The 16,296-nt window shown below is 46.6% G+C and overlaps 1 protein-coding gene and 1 long non-coding RNA gene across 7 annotated transcripts in view; one reads left to right on the plus strand and one right to left on the minus strand.

The window, feature by feature from the left end:
* Positions 1–16,296, minus strand: part of LOC142575924 (uncharacterized) — a 350,863-nt gene that overhangs the window by 264,439 nt on the left and 70,128 nt on the right. The gene's annotated exons all lie outside the window — the stretch shown is intronic.
* Positions 1–16,296, plus strand: part of LOC142575925 (uncharacterized) — a 29,103-nt gene that overhangs the window by 5,486 nt on the left and 7,321 nt on the right. For 2 of the 3 annotated variants that reach the window (XR_012826737.1, XR_012826738.1), the window contains exon 2: positions 12,320–12,474. This is a non-coding gene — a long non-coding RNA (uncharacterized LOC142575925). Of the gene's footprint in view, positions 1–12,319; positions 12,475–12,971; positions 13,028–16,296 lie in introns of those variants that run through there. The other variant, XR_012826739.1, reaches the window with a different exon arrangement.

Raw genomic sequence — 16,296 nt, forward strand, 5'->3', positions numbered from 1 at the left:
TCGTAAGACAAAGTTCTATACAGTCAATCTCGATGCTGGACATATCCTCATAGCGAAGGCGGACGACCAATAGCAAAGAACACTTATAACGAAAAGCGATGTAGTGATGAATTTAATTATGTCCCGATGTTGCGTGGCTCACAATTTTCTTGTTGAAAGAACTATCAGCCACCTTGAAGCACCTTCAGCACTTCAGAAAATTGAAAACTTTTTGATTGCACTTCAGTTTGGCGTGGTTGCACGCGGCCGTCATCTGATGCTGTAGCGACGTGAAGAATATTTTATTTTGGCTACTAGTTGCTGAAGAAGCTATTCTGTTTGTGATGGAAGCTACATCGTTCTCACTTCAACGACGTACTGCTGACATATGTAAGCTACGTGCGTACCTGATTAAAAACAGGAAGCAGCGCCGTTCGCTCATATAGTTCCTCTGCATACGCATCCCCCTTTTTATTATTGTTATTAGTAAATGCGAAACATTTCTTTGCGAGCCTTGCTGGGTTTCATGACCGTGGGTGCTGCGGTTTTGCCGGATAGGCCAACCAATCAAAGCGCACGGAGTACAGCGGGTTACAATGTTAAGGCTGAAGCCGAACTAGGCTTCGAATAAACTAATTTCAAGCTAAACTTTTTCTGTAAATTAAATCTATCTATCTATCTATCTATCTATCTATCTATCTATCTATCTATCTATCTATCTATCTATCTATCTATCTATCTATCTATCTATCTATCTATCTATCTATCTATCTATCTATCTATCTATCTATCTATCTATCTATCTATCTATCTATCTATCTATCTATCTATCTATTCAGAAACGAGCTGTTGAAAAAAATAAGAGTACGCGTACATACAAGCCGCTGAATATCACCGCATGCATACAGAGATACTCGAAATTATATATTAAACGAGCAATCTAGTCATTTATGGTGACTGAGAAAGCACGAGAAACAAATTTTCCGAACATGCCTGCCGCGATAGCTCAGTGGCTACGGCGAAGAGGTCGCGGGTTCGTCTTCCGGCCATGGAGGCCACATTCAAATGGGGGCGGAATGGAAGCTATGGCCTTGTAGCTAACGTGGGCTCACGTTAAAGGGACGCTAAGGAGAAAATACAATTCGAACTGCATTAGTCGATGAGCCTTTTGCAGTAGTGAAACAACTCATTGTTTACCGTAAGGGGAGGCTTTGTCAGGTAGAGAAGACGCGAGAGCGGAAGAGCAGTGGTCGTGACGCTGCATCGAACTTCCCGGGCCAACTCGTCGTGACGTCACGGATTTTTACGGCGTCTCCTCTGGCCTAGTTGACTGCTTATAGGTAAAGACGTACAATACGGCATTCTAAGGCAGTAAAATACAGCACAGTAAAACACAACTTTTACTGAGCCCAGCATCCCAAATACGAAAAAAAAAATATATATATATATTGAAATCGGTGCTATAGCACTCTTGTATCGGCGCTGAGGTGTCGGTGGAAAATAAAAATAATGACATGCTGGCTCTCACTTTATTTTCCAGCAATCAACCTACTGTAGCAAAATTAACGAGAACAGAGTTGCAAAAGCAAATGTTTGTCAGCCTAGGTGAATTTAGTGTTTTCTCTTGACTGTCCCTTTAAAAAAAGAGCAACAGGCGGTCGAAAATATCACGGATTTCACCCCTCTGCCTCTATACTGCATATCTCTGACGCGTGTGTTAATCTGGTACGTCAAAGCGGGCAACTTAACTATAGTCAGTGTTTGAAGAATCGTGAACCCACCGAGAGGCTCCAACTGCTCTGGAACATGCGTCAGCACCGCCATAATTGACGTCATCATTACTCACGCCAAGACGGAGCATCAACCTTTCTTCAAACCTTTTCGCGCCCCCTTTAGCTCCGGGAAAAGTACCTTCCAATTGCTTTTTTTCCCTTATACATTCGTTTGAAAGTGCGTTGTCTCAACAGCAAGAGAACGGAAACGAGTGTCGAAGGATTCCACCTGTATTAAAACATCCCAATCATAAATCTTCAAAAGATTATTATGTTTGCGCTGGCTCTGTTTGCCTTGGACTATACACTAGAGATAAGGGCGTGCCATAATAAGACGCAACCCAGTACAAAAGACGTCATTGCCTTTCTCTGTTTCTCGTTTATTCGTTTACCAGTTATTCGCAAAATCACTTGTCATGTTTTCACTTTGTTTAATATTTATTTTGGGTAGGCAAACATTCCGGTAAGCATCTGAAGACCGTGGCGCTTGGTGTCGTCATCGTTCCCTCCCAGATCAGGCACAGGGGTGTAGAAGAGGGCTATCATTCTCAAGCGCTCCACCACAGCACGAAAACCATCAGACATATCAAAAATTCCGCGCAACAGCGCGTGTGTTGCAATGAACTACAATGGCTTGTGTTCAGCTACAGGAACACGCCCCGCAGCCCGGTCAGTGCATGAATGTGCGCACGATTTGCATAGGCGTCTTTCCACCTGCGGCGAAAGTCAGACCACACCAACCAACGACGACGAAAACGGACAAAACGGCCAAACTGCAGGCAGTAAAAAATAATTAGAAGCCATTCTCTACCGCGTGTTATTACGTCTCAGCACGGCCAAATGCAATAATTAAACGTTTGACACGAGGCAGCCTCCCCCAACTCCATCCATTAGCGCCTAGAAAGAAATCAACGCAGCGTTGACACCGACTGCTGACGGGTCCGTAAAAGGCAACCCCACAAGTATACCTGACAGCCTGCTTAACTAATGATGAAAAAGGTCAACGTCAAATGCTACTGAAGAACGGCGCCGACCTTGGATAACCAGGGAAGTATCCTGCCACATATTCCATACCACCGGGGAGGAGGGGGGGAGGGTCGTTTCGGAGGTGGGACGATGTGGAGTGCTGCGATAGCATGGGCGTGACATCGCAACCGATTCGACGATTGTGATTGGCTGCGATACAGTCATCAGATCCCCTAGCCGAGCCACCTAGGAAAGACGACGGTATTAAAAGCGGAGACTTCTCGTGCAGCGAGGTTGATGTGTCCTGATGTGAACTAGACGCATAACTAGCTCCGGCGTGGAGTGGGCTACCGCAACTGGAGCCGTGTAACCAATGTCAAATAAACACTTTTTTTCTTCATTCCTACTGCTGGACGCATTCGTCGGCGGGCTTGGTGGATTCCTTGCCCTAATGCCACCTCTAGCCGCGACAGTGTCTCATAGCCCTAGTGTGGCTCGCTTTCGAACGTTAGACGTCATAAATAAATAAAATCTCATGATGCGTCAGTGCAGCGTCGTCGTCATATTCTTGCGATACAACAGCACGCTTAAAGGGACACTAAAGGTTAATATTAAGTCAACATGAACTGTTGAAATACCATCCCGGAAACCTCAAAACGCTTGTTTCGTGCGAAGAAGAGACTTACTTTAAGAGAAAATGCGTTCTGAAGCGTCCGCGTACCTCTAGCGCAGTTCAAATCGCCCGCCCTCCGATCGAGGAGTGGTGACGTCATGGTCTCAGTGACGTTGCGCCGTCTGAGATTAAAACGGCGCCCGCAGCCGGTGCTACGGCTTTTCTGCGCAAAACGCAAACGCGCGGTCAGAAACAGAGCCAAGACGGAGCCGACAGCAGCTCGAAAGCGGAACAATGGTGGCTAGCGGAAGAAAAAGCGCACGACGATAAGCTGGTTCTTTATTTAATGACGCCAACTTTGACGCTCGTTGCAATGGACGACCCTGACAACGACACATCAGCTTGCGATGCAGGGTTCGACTTCAGCAATTTAAGCACTGATGAACGTGACCTGATGCTGAGGGCTCGCGCTGCCGGCATCGTTACGTACTACTACGACGGCAACTGTATGTCATGGCTGTACATATTCGCACATTTGTAGCATTTGTAGCGTGAAAACCAAATGCCCCGTCTTCAACCTGCAGTTGTTCTTTCACTTCGGAGAATGCAGGCAAGACCGACGGAACAGCGCTACGGGAAAGCATTGCTTTGAAAGGCACTCCACACGACTTCAGTAAGTCGGCGTCGAATTCTTAATCCCCTGTACGAAAGTGCAGCGAGCACACTACGCGATTTTTCGGCTCTTTGGCAACGCGCTGTTTCAGAGGTACGGCACTTAACCACTTCGAACGGAGAGGTTCACATGTTGGCACACAGTGACAAGTAACGTTGGATTCGCCGCTGCAACTGCCCTTGGCCAAGTTCCGCGGAACGTTCGCGCATCCCACAACATCACATGGACGTGGCATTCTCACTGCTTGTTCCAAATGCAAGTTTCGCGAGCCAGCAGAACCAGCGCAGCACGACGCGATAACGAAACAACTGAAACTCCAAAACGTGCGCGGCGCAGAGTCGAGCACGCAGAGTCGAGCGAAAACGAAACCTTTCGACCACCCATACTGCTGAAGGGTAACGTCAAGATGTTAATTTTTCTTAGAATCGAACAGCATTTTCTCCCATCTTATAACCTAATGAAATTATCTTTTTAATACGAGTAGTTGAGTAACAGTGACATAAATTACGATGAGGAGTGCGTTCGTCATCGGGCTAGTACCGGAATATCGCTGGGGGGTCTCAAATCGGGTCTTGCATTTACCTCAATTTCTCGGTTACTAAAGCTCTGTTCGCGATTATACTGACGCCTCAGACATTCTAGAGCATTGCTTTATCACTTTAACTTGTCTTCATAGTAACCTTTAGTGTCCCTTTAAGAGACCTGCCAAGCACGAGGCCGACGCAAGGGAACGCGAGGACGGGCAACTGGGCATGGCCCGAGCTGGCTGCCATCTTGGTATCTGGCTGCGCCACACTTGTAAATACATCGTAATTAGTTCCTTTGTTTGTGCCTATCGAGACGTAACAGCATACAGCGCATGGCTCCCACTGCCGTGTAGCCGCACAGCGAGCGATCAAAGTAGCCCACGATGTGCATTCGCCGGACATCTACACAAATGTGTGCTTGTACACGCGCCTCCCGTTCAATTAGATGGAACGAATCTTTTCTCTTCTGCCCGTCCACGCATCGACCTTCATTAAAATTAAGAAATAAGATTCTGATGCTTACGTGCCAAAACCACGATATGATCGTGAGGCACGCCGTATAGTGGGGGAATCCGGAATATTTATGATCACTCGAGGTTCATTAACGAGTACCTGAATCTTAGTATAGACGAGCGTATTCGCATTTCGCCGCGAATTGCGGCGACCCGTTCCCGGATTGGTCCCACGACATCATCGAGAAAAGCAGCGTAACGCCCCATAGCCACTAAAATACCACTACAGCCACTAAAGTACAGGTCTATAAATATGTGTTCTGAAATAAAATAGTTGCGAGTGCTGTGAGTGTTGTGTCTTCTCGTGCGTATTCGCCGTGTCCGTGTCAGTGCGCTGCTTCACCAGCGAGGTACGATGACTAAAATACCGCTGTGTGTACGATTCTCCATTACTTGTCTTTGCTTTACTCGTGAGCTGTAGACAAACTCTCTCCTTTCTGTGTCGAACTCCTTGTTACCACTAATAGCCAAGTTCCTTAGCTAGTACAAAGCGCGGAAATCGCGAGGTTACGCTATAGCCCACTAATATATCACTCATTCATAAATGAGGGTGCTTGCTGATAAATAACGCCTGTCATATACATATACTATAGACGTTTCCACTGTATGCCTTCCAAAAGGATCACCGACACTGCGACGCGATTAATGAAAAATCTTTTCCCCGACTTCTTTCTCTGTAGGATGCATTCCTTTGCGTATGTTTTACTCAAGAATACGTCCCCTGTCGAGAATTCGTCGCGTCCTATAGTGCGACGCAAGAGCACTGGCTGCACTTGTGTGCAGAGTAACATGCCAACCATCTTATTATTTTAACGTCCGCAGTTATGCGGCTAACGTCAGCAGTCAACGTCCGCAATTTTAAAGTCCCCAGTTATGCAAGAAAGAAAAACACACTGGCGAAAGAAGCAAATGTGTATGATAAATTGCGGAAACGCAACATCCAATACAGACGAGAGAAGAAAGGGGGTTAACCGAAGGGCCCGATATTTTATTAGGCATATCATAAGCAGCCAACAAACACTAACACCAAGGACAATATAGAGGAAGTCACTTGTGCTTTATAAATGAAATAAAGAAACGATAAATTATTGGAAATAAAAGTGGATCAAAAAAACAACCTGCCGCAGGTGGGGAACGATCCCACAACCTTCGCATTTCGCTTGCGATGCACTACCAATTCAGCTACCGCGGCGCCATTTTCCCGTCCACTTTCTTTGTGTATTTATGTTTCCTTCTAGAACCTTGGGACTGTTAGCCAGCGCCACCACTCACAGACCTTGGCAGCGGACGTGGAACATCATTTCTGCCGCAGGCGTCATGAGAACGTGATCTTTTTGGGTGAAGGCAACCGGTCCATAAACCCACACATGATACCTGAAGGCATCAATGTTGCCGGATTCGAGACCCTCGTTATGTAATAAACGAGCGAAGAAAGGGCGTGAATGAAGGGCCCGATCTTTTATTACTCATATCATAAGAAGCGAAGGTTGTGGAATCGTTCCCCACCTGCAGCAAGTTGTTTTTTAATCCACTTTCATTTTTATTATTTATTGTTTCTTTATTTCATTTATTCGGCACAAGTAATTTCAACTATGTTGTCCTGCTTGTTGGCTTCTTATAACATCCAGTATAGGTAACTCAAGGAACATCATAATGAACTGCAATATAAAACTGATTGTTTTTCTTCCTCTATTTAGTTGTTCCTGTCTTTGTGTTATATGAAGGGGCGTAAAACGTAAATTTAAACACGTTACTTTATCGATTGTACGCCTTTATTCCTTAAAATAATAGCGTACTCGAATTCCACTATACCAGTACTAACATGCGGGACAAATATTTGTACGTTAACAAGGAAGCTTGAGAAGAACTTAGGGAGCGCGAAACGAGCGGTGCTAGGAAAAATGATAGGCTGTGTACCGCTAAGGGACAGGAAGGCAGCGGTGATTGATTAGATATTAATTAAATTGATGATTAGGGGTTGACTGACAGATTAATTAGAGAGCAGACGGGGATAGCCGACATTACAGTTGACATCAATACGAAAATATGAAGTTGGGCAGGCGATGTAATGCGTAGGGCAGACAATTATTAGAGTTACAGGATGGATGCCAAGAGAAGGAAAGCGCCGTCGAAGACGGCAGGCAATTAGGAGGTGTCAGGCAATTAGGAAACTTGGCAGGCATAACCTGGGGTCAGCTGACGCAAGCCACGGGTAAAATTCGAGATCACTGGGAGAGGCCTTCGTCGTGCCGTGGACATAAACATGCTACAGCTGAGATGATGATGATTTCATCCCAAATTTTCACCCAACCTTCCACGAATTTCTTAAAGTGCAGCGGTACGCGCGAGAATACGGGACCCGGATGTCCGAGGGAAAGCGCAGAGCGCGATTGGAACGGCACTGGCTGTCGCGGCACGGAGCCAAGAGGAGAGAGCGAGAGAAGGGGGGAGGGCAACCGCGGGGCGACGTCGACGCCCCAACCGACAACGGAGCGACGACGCCGGCGACCGGGCGAACGCCCTCCCCTCGCAGCTAGCGCGCAGCCAAAGCGCCAACGAGGGCCTCTTCCGCTGCTCGCGTCTGCGATTGCCCGACGCAGGCCGTTGCCGCGACGATGCGGGCAGAAAGGCGGCAGGCGCCGCGATCTTGGGAAGCACGGGAGGACCGCGAGAGCCGCTCGTATAAGGAAGGGGTCAGCGCCCAGCAGTTGTCTGTGTCGGTCGGCGTACGGCAATATATGCTGGTCCTCACGGTCGTATGAACATGTTCGGACTGACAGATCCCGCGGCTGTGCGGTATGAGCGAATGTGTCTGACCGGGTACAGCATCCCAAGTTACCAAGTACTTGACGAAGTATGATGTGGGAAGGTTTTAAAGGAAAGGAAGAACGGTTACTTGTCCGTAACTGAGTAAACTACCAGCGCCAGCCACATACACAATGTTTTCGCGGAAGCCGATCGGGAAAGATAACAAGGTGGTTAACTTTCCATTTCCTTTCTTTTCTTTTCTTTTTTAGAGCCGAAAGCGTCAAATGGCCCATCGAACGAAAAAGCTAGCGGCGTCTGTGGCACCAGTGAAACAGCACCTAACTTCCCACTGGCTCCTACGCCCCGTCACGAGAGCGCCTCGTGACGCTGGCTCACACTTGCTGGCCCAGGCCTCGACGGAGGGAGTGGGCGAAAGGAAACACCTGCTGCGGCGGTATTGCGTGAGGGGAGAGGGCATCGCCACGACGCCACGACACGCTCGCTCTCGCTCTCGGCAGCCTGTGTTATTCGCGCGTTCCTTATCAGCGCAAGCTTTCGCCTTCGTTCTGACTGCGCCGCGGTGAGGCCAAATGAAAACGCGCTCGCTTGCCCGCGAGGAGTTCATAACACGAAGGGCCGCTCAGCGGCGTTCAAATGGACATTAACTCTTTCGCATTTACAACTCGTAAGAAGTGCTTAGGTGTCCTCGGATATTTTAAAGCGAAAGCTTTACTGGCCGCGAACTTACCATTTCGCCGTAGCCGTGCTCCGAGGGGGCACGTGACGTCACACCGCGTTCCTCGTCGTTGCGTTCGCCTCTGCTCACTTCGCCAGCTGCGTCGCATGCCTGATAACATGTCGGAGGATTGAAAAGGATAGCTCGCGTGCGCCGCAGCCACAGTTGAAGCAGCAGTATGGACGGCGACAATTCTGATAAGCAGGAGGAGGCCTGGAATCGACATCGGAACGAGATGAAGAGGAAACGAATCGCCCAGGAAACAGTCGAACAGCGCGCCGAACGACTGGCTAAACGCCGCAACATAGCTAGACAACCAGACTAACCTGGACTTGCAATCAAGATTAACCAAGGCTAACCATGCTATGCCTTAGCTTTCGCTACGTATATCCTGGCATAGCCGAGCTAAGCCACTACCAATTTTTTGTTCAAGCCTCCGTCCGTACTTCATTGAAATTAAAGCAAGCTCTAAGAACCGGGACCCCATATTCACAAAAAGAAAGATTCTTACGATAACGCTTTCATTACGAGCAGGCGCAGGGCAATCGTGGTGCTACGAAATTATTATCGAATGCGGCCAGCCAGCCATAAAGATGTCTTAAGAACGAAAAACGCTATGAATTCGATTCCGGACATTTTGAGATAACATCATAGAACGTGCGAGGTATGCGCTTTAGTGACGCAACACCATTGATTGTATTGCCGATGGTTGAGTGATTATCGAACTTTCGATAGTACCATCACATTGATGTCGATAGTGCTCTCGAGCGCGTGCTATCGATAGCACCACAGAGGATGCACTCCCAGTAGTGCAAAATTACCTGATGCAGCGCATGTAAACGGTGCAGCATAAACTTCGCGACACTTCCCTCTTCCAAACTGCATTAGCTGAGTGTTACTGACAGTCAGTTTTCACAATATTTCTGTCAATATAACTAAAATTTCGAAACGATCAATAGCACTGTCAATAGCAACCTATCGAAATACAATCGACAGCTTTAATGCGATTTGTATTCTTTTAGTACTTCAGGGACTTTCCGGATGCTATCTATCTATCTATCTATCTATCTATCTATCTATCTATCTATCTATCTATCTATCTATCTATCTATCTATCTATCTATCTATCTATCTGTCTATCTATCTATCTATCTATCTATCTATCTATCTATCTATCTATCTATCTATCTATCTATCTATCTATCTATCTAGTCGTTTTCTCGTCAACCTATGATGGTTGGAGCATCGGATTACTGTGCTGAGGGAACGGGGTTCGAAACAAGCCGTGGCACCACTGCCAACTGGTCACTGCTGCAAGCGGTCGACGAGGAAGAAGGCTCCGTCCGTAAGCAGCACCACGAACTTGAATAATATCTGTCAAATAATTATGTTTCCTACTTGCCGAAAATTTCTACATTACCGTGATTTACTCTCTTTGAAGTTCCCCTTCCCCCTTTCCGTATAACAGCCGGATTTGTAGCCAATCCCTTGTAGTTTGTAAGCGCATGAAATAAGCTGCAAGCAAGCAAGGCATCGCGCGATGCCGTTGACGATGCGCTATAGTAGGATACAACCTAAAGAAAGAGCAGCTGGCAACTACGGCACACAGACCGTGCAAGATTGTGCTACTCCGCCAGGCAATCACAGAAGCAAACACAATCGTCATCATGCGATCTTTTCAAAGTGGCGTCGTACTTGATACCTCCGGAGCGTCTGCTTCTTGAGTCTTTTCATTGGCGAAGCGATGAGCTGCGCATCAGACATGAATAAAGTGTATGGAGTCTGATAATTTCACTCCTCGAAAGTCCGCGGTACAGCTCGATCATTTCACTGCCGAATCCGTTTTACTTACGAAACTTCACTTCCAATTGAAATGAAACTTGACAATAAGTTGCAGCGAAGCGAGCGTCTTATTTCAGTTAAATAAAGAATTAGGCTTTCATCGTCTTACTATAGCAGACGAGTGAAAACGTGTAAAATTACGAGCTTATAATTTTATTTTTGTGGTTACCACCTTATTCAGCTAACAGGGAAAGTTCGAAGAACGAACTATTTGCAGCCTCGCGAAGGAACAGTGGATGGGGGTTATGAGGGCATGGGCGGGGCTTCACTGCAGGCATACTACAGTACACAACAGTGTCGGAGACTTCTGCATGGGTCAGGTAACGCACAACGACCAAAACGTCGCGTCGCCGCCGTCTTCGTCAGTACAGGGGCCAACAACGAGATGGTGCAGCGGTTCGTGTGAGTGCACCTAACAGCCTGAAGCAAGACTGCGTTCATATCTTGCTACTACAACGCTCGCGAATGGGACATTTCACTCGCCATCTGCGGGGACTTTGACCTCTGGAAGCCCCAAAGCGCATGGTTTACGGATTGCGTGAAGCAGCGTTTGGCGCCCAGCGGGCCTGCCTCGACATGTTACCCGTAGAAAGCACCGGCGGCGTGCTCGACGACATTTTTGGCCGCGGAATCAGGGACTTTGAACACCACACGTGTGCATCTTAAAGTAAGAAAAGAAGAAAACCTAAATTATGAGGTTTTACGTGCCAAAACCACGATGAGGCACGCTGTATAGTGGAGGACTCCGGAAACTTGGACCACCTGGGGTTCTTCAACGTGCACCGTAATTCTCTGTGTATGGCTCTGTGCTCGTCGCCAACGGCGATAGACGAGAAGACGATGGGCTGCAGTCCACTATAGCGCTGCCGAACTGATTGACTTTTCGTCCAAAATGGTAGACATGCATAGAACACACATATCGTCTGCATATATTAAAATGTACACTAATGAATATAAAATTTAGACAGAAAGCAACCAAACCACATGAAAGTAAAGAAACATTTTGTAACTAAAGATATCATAGAACCTTGACTCTGCTGTCTCGTTAATTTCAACACCACAAGAATTCATCACGTATAATCACCATCTGTCCCCAGACGGAATGCTAATCGCACTTACCAGTGCCGATTATCTCGCAAGATATCGCAGTACTATCGATAGTGATATCAATACAGCAATTCTATCGATAGTAATTTTTTACGTATGAATTGTTTTAAAAACTCTATTTTCAAGAAAAAAAAACTATCAACAAATATTGACAGTTTCGCATCGCTAATGCGCACGTAATGCCCTGCAGTGCTGCCATTACGCTACACCACGCTTGCACGAGCGTAAACAGCGCCGGGATTTTTTTATATTTTTTTTACTTGGCAAGCTACTGGCGTATAAGCAACTTTGTCCTTGCGCCCGACACGCAACGAGGCCGGGTCGCGACGGACAGTTCGTCACGCTGTCAGTGAGAAGATGGATGCGCTGTCGAACGAGGTGCTTCTCTCCAAACGCGAACGGAGAAGGTTAGCGCGTTGAGGTCGCCTGGTGCGAAGATGCAGCGAATCGGTAGGTTCCTCGCGCGGTGCAGGTTCCTAGAAGACGCATTCTCGATAAATATAACTCCAGGCCTCTAAGCTCAAGGCTACGATGCGTGAAAATCATTAAGTTACCGCTGCTATAAGGACAGTGGAGTTTGCAGTATCGATCCTGCTTCTTCTTTCGTTGTATTATGATGGAGCGCCTTAAATTTTTCGTTGCGGGAAATGCTTGAGCTATAGTGTGTCCCAGCTAACGTTAGCCAAGCACTTTAAAAAAGAGGGAGAGAGAGAAAGAGAGAAAATCATTACGCAAGGCGCAATTATAAGACCTAGGACGTTCGTCGTCAGAGATCTGATGACCAAACACCATACCTCTTAAAATCACATCTCACGCCATGTTCTTTTTTTGTTCTTTTTAATAGTTCTATTTTGGCAGCTTCCCTGACGTTTGCTGGAACATCCAATACGTCTCAGAAACAGGGGCCGCACCAGGATTTCTCTATCGATGGGGCAGAGCACAGACTTTCACTTTAGTCGGGGTAGCCGGAAGGCCATTCATCAGGTGTACTTCATGGTGGTAAGTTGTGCACTATATATATATATATATCACCTTATATTAATGAGGCGTGGTTGTCTCACCCCTAGCCAATCTTAAGTGTGAACTATGGTGTTGCGTGCAATCTCTCACCTACCGCAGAAATCATAGGTAGTGCGTTGATGTTGCTATTAATAGGCACCGACAAAGCCAATTCGATAATCTTGGTCGTTCTTTGAGCCTCCATTGTGCGGTGTGCTTACCTAGGAACGTTCCTTCGGAGAAAACAGGTGTTTACCATCTGCGAATAATGAGTCTCGTTGCTCCGTTTGTAGCCTATATATATACCTCCAGATTTCAGAATTGGCTTGCTTCTTAGTGTAGTCGTTGTTCGAGCAGTATGATTTACAACAGGGAAAATATATCTCATACGTATTCTAAGAACTCCATTTTATCTGTTATGCGTTGACAGCACTACATTGGAAGTCATACCTCTTAGGTGCTTTGCAAAATAATGGCTGAATCTGTGTTCTTTACAGCTATATACCTGATTAGCGCGATAGAAATGCCACGCGGAAGAAAGAAACGGGCAGATCGTGCAAGACCGTCGTGTTTGAGGAGCACGGCATCCGAGATACGTCGATCGCCAACGATATCTGTGATCTCGGAAGTCATGCTTCAAGCTTAGACGTGGTGCTTTGTTTCGCGCTGGTCCAAAGCGAACAGTGCGGTTCAAAGCCTGTCCAATTGCTTGCTGTTGAGTTTCCATGAGTATAATACTCTATGTATAGTACGAGTCCTATATGGCATGAGTTCTATGCTCCAAACATGGCCTTCGTGATCTCAATCCCTCTTCGCTCCGGATCACGGATACAGTTTCCCCAATAAAACAGTGGTTTTGTTGGGCACCCCTTGCCATTGTTTTCCTTTATTTTCTATTCACGTACAAATACTGCGAGTTATTATATTGGGCCAAGCAGGAAGGACAATGCATAATAAAGCAAGAACAGCTAGGCTTCTATAGCAATACGCCGGAACTAAATACAGATACATTACAAGGTTATATTAGGTCTACAGTGCCTAAACATTGAAGATAAGGTAATGAACGCTTGAAGAATATATTAAGCAACTACATCCCCATCAGCAAACAAGTCCAGCGTAAGAAGCAGCATTACTAAACACACACACAAAAGGTAAATATTGCACAGAGGAAGAACGTATATACAAGATGAGAATTTCTCCTCATAAGATTGCGGGAAACAAACAAGTTAACTGGCAATGCATTCCAAATCTATACAGTTCTGGGGTAGAAAAGCTGCGCTCAATTCTATCATTGTGGGCAAATATAGGCGTTAGCAAGCGTTCATGAAATTCCCTCATTTTCGTTTATGCGGCTGACTTAACACTACTAGGAAAACTAACCTTTGCTCTCCGTGAAATAATTTTGCGCGTAAAGGCTAGCTACAGCGATGGTGGCAGCCACCTGTGACGGCTAACTGAAGGGTGTGGGCAGGAAGCTTACATAACCCGCCTCAGAAGCATCGTGCAGGGCAGCGCACGCTGCAGATGGCTTCAGTCAAGCAACAAACGGTTGCCTGCTCCTCAGAAGGAAGCAGTCGCCCATTGCGTGCGGCTGATGTCTTCCTGAACCTGCATTCAACCACCGTCGAGTCCCGCAGGGATTAGCGGTGGACAGCGGAGGGATTGACTCATCAACTGGTTCTCTCTGCGCTCCCTCGAAGGACGCGACTGGCAGAATTTCCCACGCTGAATGGAATTGTCGAGATAAAGTACAAATGCATAAGCCTGATTAGCGCCCCATTAACGAATGACTGCGTGTGAAAAAAAGAAAGAAGAAGAAAAAAGACAAGGTGGCTCTTGCTGCTTGCGCCATCTGTCGAAGCCTGAGCGCCCATTTGGGCTTATAACAAACGCGGCTTCGGTATAAGGACGACTTTCCTGCCGTTATTAAACTATTCTCACTCTTCCTTCTACCGCTGCAGCTACTGTGGATTCTGCCGCAGACGTTACATTCGCTCAATGAACTCTCGCAGAGCCGATAAAGGGAAAAAAAAGAAGAACAAAGAAAGTTGAGGTTAGAGGTTGAGAAAAAGAAAACGGAGAGAAGACGATACAGTCAGAAGGCGTAATACAAACTGGACGGATAATGGAATCTTTGGCAAAGAGTTCGGTGGTCAGCGCGCGCTGACCTGCCGTCGGGTCGCGTACAGGGGCCACTATACGCACTGAGTATGTTACTCGACGTCACCAAGAGTCCGAGAACGACAGGATGAGGGGGACACGGCTCCTCCCTGTCGTGGACACGGGAGCGCCGGCTGCGCAGTAATTGGTAAGAGAGCTAAAAGGACGAAACAATTTAGGGAGACACGTTTGCAAGACGGTTGGTGGTTCTGTCGGATACCGGCAAAGCGGAGCCTGCGACAGATTGTGCCCCTCCAGCATTGGCCTGGGAGAATTTTAACAGTGACTGTATACTTTCCCGCGGACGACAGCGGCCACGGAAATAAAAGCGAATAAAGCATTTAGTCATTCGCCGAAGGACAAAATGATGATTCGAAAGATTACCCGCCGTGGTTGCTCAGTGGCTATGGTGTTGGGCTGCTGAGCACGAGGCCGCGGGATCGAATCCCGGCCACGGCGGCCGCATTTCGATGGGGGCGAAATGCGAAAACACCCGTGAACTTAGATTTATGCGCACGTTAAAGAATCCCAGGTGGTCAAAATTTCTGGAGTCCTCCACTACGGCGTGCCTCACAATAAGAAAGTGGTTTGGGCACGTAAAACCCCGTAATTTTTTTTTTTAATGATTCGAAAGAGTACACACTATTTGTCATTCTTAACAAACAGCCGCACTCGCCGAATTGCGCATATTGCTATACTGTTTTTTACGGGTCCTGTACATGGTGGAAATATACGAAAACAAAGAAGAGAGAGATATCGAGTGCAGCCAAAACAAACTATTCTACAATAATTCCGTATTCTAAGACGGGTTGAAATGTGCTCGCGGTTTCGCCTATTAAAGCACAAAGATATATCAGACGCAGGCAGCTAATCCTCGAAGCCGTTTCGCCGATCCAAAACAATAATAGCGATATTAGAAATGACATGAACACTGCTTGTATCGTAAGTTACTCAATATTAAGCAGAAAAAGAAAGGAAATAAGGCGCATCGACTTTCCGAGAACAGCGTACAGAAGGTGACCTTCGTAGCCGCCAGAGGAAAATGACGAAAAATTTCAAAAACAAAGCAACACAAGCTATATGACATCCGTTCGGCTTGCAGATGACAGGATAACAAACGACGCCTCTAACACTGGGCTTGAAGGTCACGAAACAAGAAGAGAACAATGTGACGCACGATGTAAGCCTGCACTTTTTGCCACGCGGCTGTGTTGAAAACTAAAGCTAATGAAGGCGGTATAGTGGGATAGCACACACCTTCGATAACAACGCTGGCGAAACCGAATACGAATTCTTATTTGGGATTACAATGCGAGAGTTGCACAACACGAAAATGTCAAAAGTATATGCATAAATAAAAATTGTTGGCCGGCACCAGGATTGAGGAAAAAAATCACGCTAATTTGGCATTTTTTGGCGAACTCCAACTTTCTTTTTTCCATGCGTTAGCATTAGGGGTCAGAACAGAGAAGAGGTTTGTACGGTCATCCCCTATTTGCACGCTGCAATAATTCGCACGCCTGCTGTTCTTCCTTTGATATATATATATATATATATATATATATATATATATATATATCTGTCTTTGCAGTGCTGGGGCAAAAGAAAAACAACAAAAAAAAACACAGCCTATACATGCGAGCTCGCAGTGTTCAACCAAAG

This window comes from Dermacentor variabilis, chromosome 3 (genome assembly GCF_050947875.1).
Source record: "Dermacentor variabilis isolate Ectoservices chromosome 3, ASM5094787v1, whole genome shotgun sequence".
Lineage (NCBI taxonomy): Eukaryota > Metazoa > Arthropoda > Arachnida > Ixodida > Ixodidae > Dermacentor > Dermacentor variabilis.